This window comes from Macaca fascicularis, chromosome 5 (assembly GCF_037993035.2).
Source record: "Macaca fascicularis isolate 582-1 chromosome 5, T2T-MFA8v1.1".
In the NCBI taxonomy this organism is placed as follows: domain Eukaryota; kingdom Metazoa; phylum Chordata; class Mammalia; order Primates; family Cercopithecidae; genus Macaca; species Macaca fascicularis.
The window spans coordinates 3,068,358-3,081,976 of record NC_088379.1 but is presented as its reverse complement, the minus strand read 5'-3'; the positions used below and the strand labels follow the sequence as shown (position 1 = coordinate 3,081,976).

Below are 13,619 nucleotides of genomic sequence, written 5' to 3'. Positions count from 1 at the left end.
AGCCAATAATAAAAATGTTCTGCTTCAGTGTTTCAAAAAAAAAGACCAAAGAAAATCATTGAGTCCCAACTGTAAGCCATTTTCATCGGTAAATAAGGATATGAGGGTATATTTTAGAGGTAACTATAGCTATTTCCGGGTTCCCAGAAGATATTGAAAGACAGGAATCTTTGTAAGAACAACATATTTGAGATAAGGCAGGTATTACTTTCCCCTAGTTACAAATTGCTGTGTGAATGGGATAAGATAAAGACTGCACACCAGGTATATACATGCTCCATTCCAATAAGGAAGTCTATAAACTTAAATCAAAATCAAAGTATACACATTCTGAGCCCAATAATCAAGATTAAGCACAATTCTACTTTGAAGTACAAACCTGTCCTTCATTTTTATAAATTATGGCTTCAGGTTTCATCAACTTCATTTTCAAATAAAAATCTCTACAAAGAAATTATTATTTGCTGGGCACAGTGGCACATGTCTGTAATCCTGGCACTTTGGGAGGCCAAGGCAAGTGGATGCCTGAGCTCAGGAGATTGAGAACAGCCTGGGCAACATGGTGAAACCCCGTTTCCACTAAAAATACAAAAATTAGCTGGGTGTGGGGGCGCGCGCCTGTAATCTCAGCTACTCAGGAGGCTGAGGTACAATAATTACTTGAACCCGGGAGGCAAAGGTTGCAATGCGCTGGGTCATACTGCTGCATTCCAGCCCAGACGACAGTGTAAGACTCCATCTTAAAAAAAAAATAAAATAAAATAAAAAAGTTAAAAAGAGAGAGAAAGGGAAAAACATGCAAAAAACAAACTTTTGGAACATTTTTCATAGTATCTTAAAATAAATTTAAACTAATAAAATAAAATAATTTTAAAAGTAGGAACAGGTCAGGTGTGGTGGCTCATGCCTTGTAATACCAGCACTTTGAGAAGCTGAGGTGGGAGGATCACTTGAGCCCAGGAGTTCAAAGCTGCCTAGCTTACATAGTAAGGACTGCATCTCAACAAAAACTTCAAAATAATTAGCCAGGAGTGATGGCACACGCCTGTAGTCCCAGCTACTCAGGAGGCTGAGGAGAGAGGATCACTTGAGCTGGGAGGTCAAGGTTGCAGAGAGCCATGAAGGCACCACTAAACTCCAGCCTGGGTGACAGAGCAAGACACTGTCTCAAATAAATAAATGTAACATAAACATTAAAATCTGCTCAATACAATATCATGTAACTATAGAGACTCTTTAGCATAATTCAGATAAAAGAGTAAAACATATTAAGGGGAAAACTATTTCTTATTCTATTATGTAATGCTATAATTATACACTGGCAAGATGATATAATGGCAAATAAGTTGGAATAAATTTGAGTAAGTTGATTGAAGTACGGATGAATGTTTATCTCAGTATTCTATAATGTTGCTTTATTTTTACTTATGTAATACATTTTAAGGTTTCACCATCAACAATATATTGATAGCTAAATTAATGAAATCTTTGGGAACAATATTTTCAAATAAACACAGACAACAGAAAAAAAAAGTCTGGATGAACCATGACAAATAAGTATGACCTGCCCAAGTGACATCTGCTTCCTCCACATCTCCCATTCCCCCAGATGTCACTCAAATCCAAGTCGTCATCACTCACCTCCCTGGACACTCAACGGCCTCCTAATTGGTTTCTCTACTTCCAGCCTCTTAACAACCCCCACAGCAATCCATTCTCTAAAACTTGGCCCTAGAGAGTTTTAATGTAAGTCAGATCATGTCACTCACTCCTCTGCTTAAAATCTGAGAACTAATATGTGGACCTTAGTAGGATCCTGATTGAAACAAACTGTAAAATAAAAATCTAAAAGTGACATTTGAGACAACTAGAAATTTGAACACTAGCTAGATTTTGATGGCATTAAGAAATTAGTTTTACATTTTAGGTGTAGTATTATGATGATTATATTGATACAGAAATGTTTCTGGATAAAATGACATCTGAAATGCTCCTAAAACGTATGTGGGGGGAGCGGAAATGAAGTTACACAAGACTAGCCATGAGCTGATCACTGACGCTGGATGAAGGTTAGTGCAAGACTCATCACACCGTGCTGTCTACTTCGTTTGTGTTTGAAACGCTCCATGATTCTTCTTGCTCTCAGAAGAAAGCACCTCCAGACCTTACATGAGCTGGTCTCTGCCTGCCTTCAGATGAAGACATTTCTTTTTTTTGAGGCAGAGTTTCACTCTTGTTGCCCAGGCTGGAGTGCAATGGCACAATGTCGGCTCACCACAACCTCCGCCTCCCAGGCTCAAGCAATTCTCCTGCCTCAGCCTCCCTAGTAGCTGGGATTATAGGCATGCGCCACCACGCCCAGCTAATTTTGTATTTTTAGTAGAGACGGGGTTTCTCCATGTTGGTCAGGCTGGTCTCGAACTCCCGACCTCAGGTGATCCACCCGCCCTGGCCTCCCAAAGTGCTGGGATTACAGGCGTGAGCCACTGCGCCCGGCAGATGAAGACATTTCAGCATGCTTTTTCAGACTGATACTACTGAGATCAGGATGAACAGCTATCTTAAGATTAACAACCCTTTTTTAAAAATTTATTTCCATTTTTATTTAATGTTTCCAAATATAAAAAAGTCAAGACACTTAAACCAACTATCTTAAATGACATAAAAGCAATTCAATGTGTTTAACAATCATTTTTCCCCTTCAGTTCTGCTGCTTTTGGTATGATCGACAGGTAAATTGGATGGCATGTGCCTGGTTAGAAAATGTCATCTGTTGGCCAGGCACGGTGGCTCACGCCTGTAATCCCAGCACTTTGGGAGGCCAAGGAGGGGGATCACGAGGTCAGGAGATCGAGACCATCCTGGCTAACACGGTGAAACCCCATCTCTACTAAATATACAAAAAAATAGCTGGGCCTGGTGGCAGGCACAGGTAGTCCCAGCTACTTGGGAGGCTGAGGCGGGAGAACGGCGTGAACCCGGGAGGCGGAGATTGCAGTGAGCCAAGATCGCACCACTGCACTCCAGCCTGGGTGACAGAGTTAGACTCCCACAGAAAGAAAAGAAAAAAAAGAAAGAGAGAAAGAGAAAGAGGAAGAGGAAGAGAAGAGATGAGAAGAAAGGAAAGAAAGGAAAGAAAGGAAAGAAAGGAAAGAAAGGAAAGGAAAGGAAAGGAAGGAAGGAAGGAAGGAAGGAAGGAAGGAAGGAAGGAAGGAAGGAAGGAAGGAAGGAAGGAAGGAAGGAAGGAAAGAAGGAAGGAAGGAAGAGAAAATGTCATCTGTTTACAAAAAACAGCATGCAGCACAGTTCCTATCTTGTCTGCAGTCACTTCACAAACTACTTATTTTGATTTTTGTTTAGGAGGCACATGGAACTGAAAATTTTAGCTGCCCAATTTTATTCAACTACCCCACAAAAAAACACAAATGACAATCCTAACACTCTTCAATCTTTGGAGGGTTGAGATAGTCGACATTATTTGTTATCTTTAGTAGATTCAACTATTTAGCCTGAAAATGTTAACTTTTTCTCTTAACAGAGATAAATCTCCTTAGGGCCTTTCCTCTAATTTTGCTATACTGGGTTCCAGGTGCCTAGTGAAGAACCCCTCATGTGATATTTGAAGTGTGAAAACTGTAAAGTACCCTGTTGCGTTACACAAATTCTTGCTAGCTGGACAGACTAAGGACAGCTGGTTTGCTAAATGGCATTGAAGAAAATCCTGATGCAACAGCACTAATTAGTCCAAATAACATCCCTTTTCTAATGTCCCAGAAAACACCACTCTGCCCAGTACGTTATTTACTGACCCAGAAATAACAAAGTACGGTATGCTGGAATATTTTTCTTAGCAGACGCACTGCAGCCCCAGGATAATCCATCTTTATTAATGTGTAACTAAACCTCAGGTCAGAAACCAGGCAAATGTTTGCTTCTCTAAAATATATAATGAGGGAATTCTGAAACTTTTGGACAGATTCAATTATTTATTGGCATCTCCCTTCTGGCACAGACATCTTTGCTAATGTAACTATTCCCAGTATTCACATGATTTACTTTTGAGTCCCTAAAGCTAGAACATGAAAACCTAAGGCTGAAACAAGGAAGAAGAGAGCCATTAAAGCAAGCCTCTGTGAAAAATGCCTGCTGAGGACCCAAAGGATCTTGTCCATTAGAATGCTCTTTGACTGTCAGCTAATAACAAAATACTGCTCCGTGGGGAAAAGTCAGCAGATAATGAAAGTGGTATCCGCCGCTAGTCCTTGGCCACCTGGCACCCAACTCCAGAGAGCCTTTGGAATTGTCAATAGGAGGCCAAGAAGAGGGGTGATCTCTACAGTATCTTCCCTTATTTCTAACTCCTGACACACAATACACTTGCACTGGAGACATTTTCCACATTACATGCAAGGCACCAGAGATTAAAAAATACAAAGAGTAGGAGATGACAGACAAAATTCTCTTGGTGCATGACAGAACTGTACTTACAGTATATCAGCAGGGGAAAAGTGTCCATGTGTGGGAGGTAGAAAGAACTGAGAGAGGATGTTATGAGTTGAATTGTGTCCACTCTCCAAAATTCACATGTTGAAGCCCTAACCCCCAGTTCCACAGAATATGCCCTTATTTGGAAACAGGGTCGCTACAGATATAATTCATTAAGATGGGGTCCACAAGGCAGACCTAATCCAAAATGACTTCTGTCCTTATAAAATGGAAAATGTGGACAAAGAGACACACACAGGGAGAACTAAGTGTAGATGAAGGCAGAGGTTGAGGCAGTGCTTCCTCAAGCCAAGGAATGCCAAGGACTGCCGACTACCGAGCTGGAGAGAGGATGGGGCCCATTCTCCCTCAGCCTCAGGAGGAACCAGCCCTGCCCACACCCTGATCTTAGACTTCCAGCCTCCAGAACTGAGATGACACATTACTGTTGTTTAAGCCCCTGGTCTGTGGCACTTGGTTACAGCAGCCCTGGGAAACTCATACACAGGGGCTGTCAGGAAAGCTTCACAGAGATGATTTCAGAGGTGAAACATGTGTCTGCCAGGTGGCTTGGGGAAGGCAGCAGTCACCTGGTGAATAAACACCTGCTGAGCTTTAGGGAGTAGCACAGAACAGACAGCAGAGTGAGTGCAGTCAACCTTCCTCTGATTTTACACACAGTGCCTGGCACCCAGCAGGTGTTCCACACATTTTTAATGACCTAATTTAACTGTTCTCTCTATTCTAAACCTTTCAGCCCCCACTCATTCTCAATATCCAACTCAAATGCTTCCTGCTCTATGAAGGTTCCCCACGCCCGAAGCCTGGCACCTGGCCTCCTGTGTGTCAACATACACCATTCCCACCTCTCCCATGGCCACTTTCAAACAGGACCAAATCATATGCAGGTAAATTATCTGGGTACATGCTTGCTCCATCACTGGTCTGTGGGCCTGTGAAATACAGGAACAATACATTTCTAACTCATGTTTGTACAAGGGCCCTGGGGGAGTGTTTTATACATAGCAGGGGCTCAAATGAGACTCTGTTTATTCCTGAAGTAAGGTATTTGCTACAAGGAACATCTAACTTCCCTGGGACAAAGGGCTCCAAGAGGTCTGCATCCAAAATGAAACTGCATCGTCAAGAAATAGGCAGTGTAGGCCGGGCGCGGTGGCTCAAGCCTGTAATCCCAGCACTTTGGGAGGCCGAGACGGGCGGATCACGAGGTCAGGAGATCGAGACCATCCTGGCTAACACGGTGAAACCCCGTCTCTAATAAAAAATACAAAAAACTAGCCGGGCGAGGTGGCGGGCGCCTATAGTCCCAGCTACTCGGGAGGCTGAGGCAGGAGAATGGCATAAACCCGGGAGGCGGAGCTTGCAGTGAGCTGAGATCCGGCCACTGCACTCCAGCCTGGGCAACAGAGCAAGACTCCGTCTCAAAAAAAAAAAAAAAAAAAGAAATAGGCAGTGAAACAGAAGGTGGAGACTTCGCTGTAAAGAGTAGCAAGATTGTAAGCAGACTTGGGGGCTCCAACGCTGATGACTAAATCCAGGCAGAGGGCTGGGAACAGTGTAGCAGTCAGCACACACCCTGGCCAGCACCCTGAGCAGAAGAGACATGGACACCCTGGCCAGAAATTCATTACAAACACTTGGAAACCTGCAATATTGGAAGGCTGCAGCACCAGCCAACGCAAAGGAAATCCCCGTTATCTACTGGCAGGAGGGAGCCCAACATCTGGCACTATCTCCCAAATCAAACAGCACAAATGTAATAAGTTCTAACCCTGCACTGCTTACAGTACTAGCCTAATGACGCGGTTCTCCACTACCCTAAAAGAGAACACCTACCTTATGTTGAAGGTTCTTCTTCACAGCTTTAGACTGACTGAATGTGCCCTGTTTGGGACCTCAGAGCTCAGTAAAAGCCTTTAATTACTCTGATCGGATCATTTCTATTCCTGTGTCTCCGGATGTCCTCTTGCAGAAGAAGCTGCTCAAAAGGTACCTTTCAAATAATCACAGCTGAAGTTATCACTGTTTACTTTGTGTGTATTAACTCATTTTTTCTGCAGATAAGGCATGACACAGTTAAGCAGCCAGTAATGGGGTTGCTGGAGTCTGAACTCGGGCTGCCTGGCTCCAGAGCCCCTCCTCCTCCCTCCACTTCACATTCTGACAATCAGGATGTCTCAGAACAGCTCCAATTAGAAACAAAAGCAAAACGTAAAACTGAACCACAGCAAAGTGTCCCAGCCTACTCAAGTGGGTCCTCTTGCTTCCTCACTCTTTAATGATGAATGGTTAGTTAACGGCTTCCCAGCCTAAATCGTCCACATTTTATTAAGTCTTTTATACAATTATATAGCTGGTGTTTTTCTTTTAGCTATAGCATTAATTAATCCTATGGTATATTATGAGAGATATTCCAGTTACTTGCTTAAGGTTGGGAAGGCAGTAAGAGGAGAAGCAAGAATTTGAAATTAAGACTGTGGTTTGAAGACTGCACTCTTAATTGCTTCTCATTAAACTGTGTTCTTGTTGCTGACAACAGGACTCTCCAGTCCAAGGGTCAGTACTGAGCCAAAAATCAGAGGTTGGTTTCACTCACTCCTGTAAAAAAACTTCAACACGTATGGAGTTACCTCACCCGTAAAGTAAAAACAGCTCCCCTCCCAAACTCCAGACCTAATTTTTCCCAAACCAGTTGAGGAAAATGCAGCTAGAAAATGCGAGGGATCCAGAAAAGTGACCATGAATTGTATAAGGACACTATAAAGACCACTGCAGAGAACAACGTTCTCACACACACTAATTAATTCCAACCACCCTAACGAGATTCCTCCACGTGCAGATCAAAGACTGACTCAGTGTTTTTGTGGGTTTTCTTTCTTTTTCAGACTGGGTCTTGCTCTGTCATCCAGGCTGGAGTGCAGTGGTGTGATCTGGGCTCACTACAACCTCCGTCTCCTGGGCTCAAGTGATCCTCCCATCTCAGCCTCCTGAGTAGCTTGGGACTACAGGGGTGTGCCACCATGCCCAGATAATTATTGTATTTTTTGTAGGGATGGGGTTTCGCCAAGTTTCCCAGGCTGGTCTTGAACTCCTGGGCTCAAGCAATCCACCCACCTTGGCTCCCCAAAGTATTGGGATTACAGGTGTGCCTGGGTCAGTTTTAAGTTCCAGAGGTCTCACAATAAATAAATAGCTGGCTTTTTCAAAACCTAAATCCAAGACTACTCACTCTCAATGCCAAGCTCATCTACTGTATTGCAGCACAGAAAATCAAAATGTAGGCCAGGCGCAGTGGCTCAAGCCTGTAATCCCAGCACTTTGGGAGGCCGAGACGGGCGGATCACGAGGTCAGGAGATCGAGACCATCCTGGCTAACACAGTGAAACCCCGTCTCTACTAAAAAATACAAAAAAATAGCCAGGCATGGTGGCGGGCGCCTGTAGTCCCAGCTACTCGGGAGGCTCAGGCAGGAGAATGGCGTGAACCCGGGAGGCGGAGCTTGCAGTGAGCTGAGATCCGGCCAGTGCACTCCAGCCTGGGCGACAGCGCGAGACTCCATCTCAAAAAAAAAAAAAAAAAATCAAAATGTAAACACGGGAAGAGCTAGCAGGCATACTGGGGTTCTTCTGTCTAGTTCAGCATCATCTCCCCATCATTTAGCACAGAACAGGCCTTAATAAATATTTGGTAAATGAATGAATTATAAAAAAACACAAAATCATTCTGTATTACTAATTTTCACAAAATTTGTTTTCCTTCCCCCCAAAAATACTATTTAAAATAACCTCCAGGCCAGGCACAGAGGCTCACGCCTGTCATCCCAGCACTCTGGGAGGCCAAGGCAGACAGACCACCTGAGGTCAGGAGTTCGAGACCGGCCTGGCCAACATGGTGAAACTCCATCTCTACTAAAAATACAAAAAAAAAAAAAAATTAACTGGGTGGGATGGTGCATGCCTATAGTCCCAGCTATTCCGGAGGCTGAGGCAGGAGAACTGCTTGAACCTGAGAGGCGAAGGTTTGTAGTAAGCCAAGATCGTGCTACTGTACTCCAGCCTGGGGGACAGAGGGAGACTGTCTGAAATGAAATAAATAAAATAAAACATCCAGAATCTTCAGATGGCCCATGAACAAGTATCAATCAGTATATTCTTAAACAAGTTTTTTCAAGAGGAAATTCCACAAAGCAGACTGCAGTTAAGATTTCAGGGGAGGAATCTAGGAGAAATAATTTTATATATCTGCTATCTCGCAATTGAGCAATTAACACAACCCAAGAGAGATTCTGCTGTAGCTACTATACTAATTCACATACTCCGAGCCACATGTCCTGAACAATCACATGTGGGAAAAAGCAGAACTTGACTTATCTTCTGGCAATGTCAGCTGCTTTCTCTATTTTTGCTCCCTCATTATACTGTTACTGTTCTTCAATTAATATAATATTTTAATTTTTTAACTATACTTTTGTTGAAGTGATTAAATCTTTCAAAATCTTTTTATTGAAACAAAATTTTTTTCTGAATTTCACTCTGTGAGAGTGGTTTGCTAAATAATGGTTTGAGTTGGATTTTATTTTTCTAGAGGGAAGAGGAAGGTGGGGAAGTTTGGCAGGATTGCAGATAAGGGAGATTAAAATACTGACCACAAAAAAACAGGCAGTTTTGACAGAATTTAATAATCAACAACTAAAAGTTCCTAGTTGTGAAGTAGCTGGTTTATCTGGAAGACAAATGATAAAAGACAGCTTTGAAAATTATAGCAAGGGCTCATAAACTGAGAACACCACAATGGGTAAGTGTACTGAGAAAAATATATTTATTCTGTACACGCAAAGGCTGAAACATGAGATACTTCATTAACTCTGAAACTTCTGAAGATGGTGCCAGGTTTTCCTTTTAGAGCTAGGCAGGAAGCATTTAAAATCACAAAAATAAGCCTAAGAAGACTTGCCAAAGGTGTGTTCATTGAAAATTAATTATGTCAGCTGATGGAGACTTGAAAGTCTTTATGCTATCAAGTAATTATGAGTACACAAAATTTTAGATGGTCTAGTCTTCACAAAAACAAGGAAATACTGTCAGGCAGGAAAAAAAAAAAAGAGAGAAAATAGTGTGTGTATGGTACCTTTTGTGGGGGGAAGGAAGAGAATAAGAAAAATATTCACATTTGCTTGTATTTACATAAAGAAATGCAGGAAGAATATACAAGAAACTTACAATGGTGATTTACTTGTAAGGAAGAAGAGAGAGCTGGGTGGATGGGGACAGAGATGACCAGGAGATCCTTTATTGTTCATAGATACACACACACACATTTTTAAAGATTAATTTATAAAAGGTAAATTTACAAAATAATAAAATTTGAAAAATGAAACAAGTGAGGCACAATGGGGCCCGGGAGTTAAAGTCCAGCCAGGCAACAAAGCAAGACCCCATCTCTTAAAAACCCAAAAACTCAAACCATTAAGAACGTAAAGGCCGGGCGCGGTGGCTCAAGCCTGTAATCCCAGCACTTTGGGAGGCCGAGACGGGCGGATCACGAGGTCAGGAGATCGAGACCATCCTGGCTAACACGGTGAAACCCCGTCTCTAATAAAAAATACAAAAAAAAACTAGCCGGGCGAGGTGGCGGGTGCCTGTAGTTCCAGCTACTCGGGAGGCTGAGGCAGGAGAATGGCGTGAACCCGGGAGGCGGAGCTTGCAGTGAGCCGAGATCTGGCCATTGCACTCCAGCCTGGGTGACACAGCAAGACTCCGTCTCAAAAAAAAAAAAAGAACGTAAATAAAATAATAAGCATCACTGAGAGCAATAGGCCCCCCATTCCCTGCTGGCATCAGCTCCCACCCCACCTCCTGGAGAGGAGACTCCACAGGGAGCCGGGGACCCTGACCAGAAAGGGGAAGGAAATGTAAACACCTAAGAGTGCTTATGAGTGTAGGGCCACCTGGCAGACGGGCACACAGAGCGGGACTCCAAAAATCTCCTGAGCTTGGCATCTCAGATGCATTCGAATAAATAAAATAATAAGCACCACTGTGGGTATAAAATGAACAGAGGACACTGTTGGAACATTGTATTTTCAGCAGCATAATGATACCAAACATTTGTTTAAAGTTTTATATTTTACAATATAAATTCTTTTTTTTTTTTTTTTTTTTTTTGAGATGGAGTCTCACTCTGTGGCCCAGGGTGGAGCAATGGCACACACAATCTTGGCTCACGGCAAGCTCCGCCTCCCGGGTTCAAGCAATTCACCTGTCTCAGCCTCCCGAATAGCTGGGACTACAGGCACACGCCAGCCACGCCCAGCTAATTTTTTGTATTTTAGTAGAGACGGAGTTTCACCATGTTGCCCAGGCTGTTCTCAAACTCCTGAACTCAGGCAATCTGCCCACCTCGGCCTCCCAAAGAGATAGGATTATAGGCGTGAGCCACCATGCCCGGCCATAAATTCTGTTATTTAAGTGTTTTAGCAGGATAGCCTTATCCTGATCTCACAGGTCATAAAATGTAGGTCCTCGGAGACTGTGTCTTACCTTAAGGTAGAGATAGTAAGTTAACCAAACTCTCTAGTTGACAGTGTATGGGGGTTAAATGTGCCCCACATGGTCTCCAAAATGATTCTGTTCATATCAGAACAGAATCTTTTCTTTCTTGCTTATCTTTTCTCTGGAACTCAGTATTTCAATCTATAAACAGGCAGTAGTAGCCAGGCACAGTGACTCATGCCTGTACTCAAAGCTACTTGGGAGGCTGAGGCAGGAGGATCACTTCAGCCCAGGAGTTTGAGATGAGCCTGGGCAACACAGTGAGACCCTATGTCTTAGAAAACAAAAAACAAAACAAAACAAAACAAAAAACAAGGTGTAGTAATGCAACCATGAGTGATACTGTAAAATCAAAACTGCTGTCTGGAAAGCATTTAGAGTGTTTGGTAGACAGCACTCACTGTAGGGTGGCTAACATTACTGAACAAACCTAAGAACCAAGTATCCTGGCTTCCAAGACTATGAACTTTCCACAGCACCAAACTGCATCTTGCAATGATTAGTGTCAGTGACAACTGAAAATTTCTGATCCCTGTCATAACACTTGGTTTCCAAAATATATTAAATACTGTTTCTCATATATGTAATTTGCTTCTAATTATTACTACCACTTTCCTATATTAACATTCAAATAATTTCTGAAGTCTTTAAAAATTCCAAGTAAAGGCCGGGCGCGGTGGCTCAAGCCTGTAATCCTAGCACTTTGGGAGGCCGAGACGGGCGGATCATGAGGTCAGGAGATCGAGACCATCCTGGCTAATACGGTGAAACCCCGTCTCTACTAAAAAATACAAAAAACTAGCCGGGCGAAATGGCGGGTGCCTGTAGTCCCAGCTACTCGGGAGGCTGAGGCAGGAGAATGGCGTGAACCCGAGAGGAGGAGCTTGCAGTGAGCTGAGATCCGGCCACTGCACTCCAGCCTGGGTGACAGAGCAAGACTCCGTCTCAAAAAAAAAAAAAAAAAAATTCCAAGTAAAGCCTGGTACAGTGGCTCACAACTGTAATCCCAGCACCTTGGGAGGCAGAGGTGGGCAGATTGCTTCAGCCCAGGGTTTGAGACTAGTCTGGGCAATATGGCAGAACCCTATCTCTACAAACACAAATAAACAAAATACAAAAATTAGATGGGCGTGGTGGCATGCACCTGTAGTACCAGCTACTCGGAAGGCTGAGGTGAGAGGATCACTGGAGCCCAGTAGAGGCTGTAGTGGGCCACGATCATGCCACTGCACTCCAGCCTGGGTGATAAGAGTGAAGCTCTGTCTCAAAAGAATTAAAATAATAACATGAAAATTCCAAGTGATATTTGGAAGGGGAAATCATGAAAAGTCTTAATAGCCACAAATGGCAAAAAAAAAGGCCAAACATAAATTTAAACAAAGGAAAATTATGATTCAAATTGCATACATATGTGTTAGTTCTTACTTATATGGCACCAAAATGGAGTCACTTCAATAGGCATGACAGTATAGAGGTAGAGGGCAGAAGCTACACTTTAGAAGTCTCTATAGTTGGGTCATGGAGAGAAGTGGCAGATCCCATGCAACTTTTCAAATGCAACGGAGCAGAGTCAAAGGATGACAATCACTGTCATGGAGTCAGCACTCAGTCACCAAGTATCTACCAAGCACCAACTGTGAGGCTGCTATAGACCAGGCACTGCTCAGCAATCCAGATTCTTGGGGGACATCAATGAACAAAACAAAGATTTCTTACATTTCTGCAGGGAGGCCAGGCAGTAAACATGATACATAAGTAAATCACACAGTCTGTTAGAAGGCGACAAGTGCTATGGGTAGGGAACTGGGAGTCCAGCAGGTGGGGAGGTGAGTCACATCATTAAGTAGGAAGAGCAGAGGAAAGCTCCCAGAGAAGGGGACAGCTGAGGAAGGACTCACAGATAAACAGGTGGTGAGATCACTGGGCCAGGTGGCCATATATCCATATATCCAGAAAGGCATTCTAGGCAGAGAGAAAGCTAGAGCCAAAACCCCAGGTAAGAACTGGCTTTTGTCTGGGAATGGGAGAGGGGAATAAAGCTGTCTGTTTATCATCTCCCTTCTTTAAGCATTGAGATATTCAGTCACATTTTGGTAAATAAGCAAAGATAAAAAGAGGCTAAGAGTTGAGCATCCTGTTTAATTTTACATAGAAAACTAGTGTTAGGGGTAGGATTTGAATCCACAGCTCCTAAAACCCTGGTTTGAACCTCTGAGACCCACTCCTCAGTGACGCTGGTTTCAATTCCTTCTGACCGCATTCACTATACTAGCTCTCAGCAACATCTGGCACAGCTGCTCCCACTTTCAGGAATCACTGTCCTCTTCTGGTTTTCAGACATCAGTTTCTGGTTTTCCTCCTACCTCTCCAGCTACTGCTGTGAGTCTCCCTTGCTGTTCTACCTCTTTTATCCAACTTCTACCTGCTGGGGTGCCCAGTACCCTGAGCTGCTTCTCTTCCCTAGCTATCCCATTGCCTTAAGCCAGGGGTGTCCAATCTTTTGGCTTCCCTGGGCCACACTGGAAGAAGAACTGTCTCGGGCCACACATAAAATACACTAAC

At 43.3% G+C, this 13,619-nt stretch overlaps 1 protein-coding gene across 30 annotated transcripts in view; it reads right to left on the bottom strand.

Moving 5' to 3' along the window:
* ADD1 (adducin 1) overlaps positions 1–13,619 on the bottom strand; it is a 96,495-nt gene that overhangs the window by 60,849 nt on the left and 22,027 nt on the right. For 7 of the 30 annotated variants that reach the window (XM_065544692.2, XM_074039269.1, XM_074039258.1 and 4 more), the window contains exon 1: positions 6,343–6,381. The exons of the other annotated variants lie outside the window; for them this stretch is intronic. The gene's annotated coding sequence lies outside the window, so the exon portion shown is untranslated. Of the gene's footprint in view, positions 1–6,342; positions 6,382–13,619 lie in introns of those variants that run through there. 30 annotated transcript variants of the gene reach the window in all.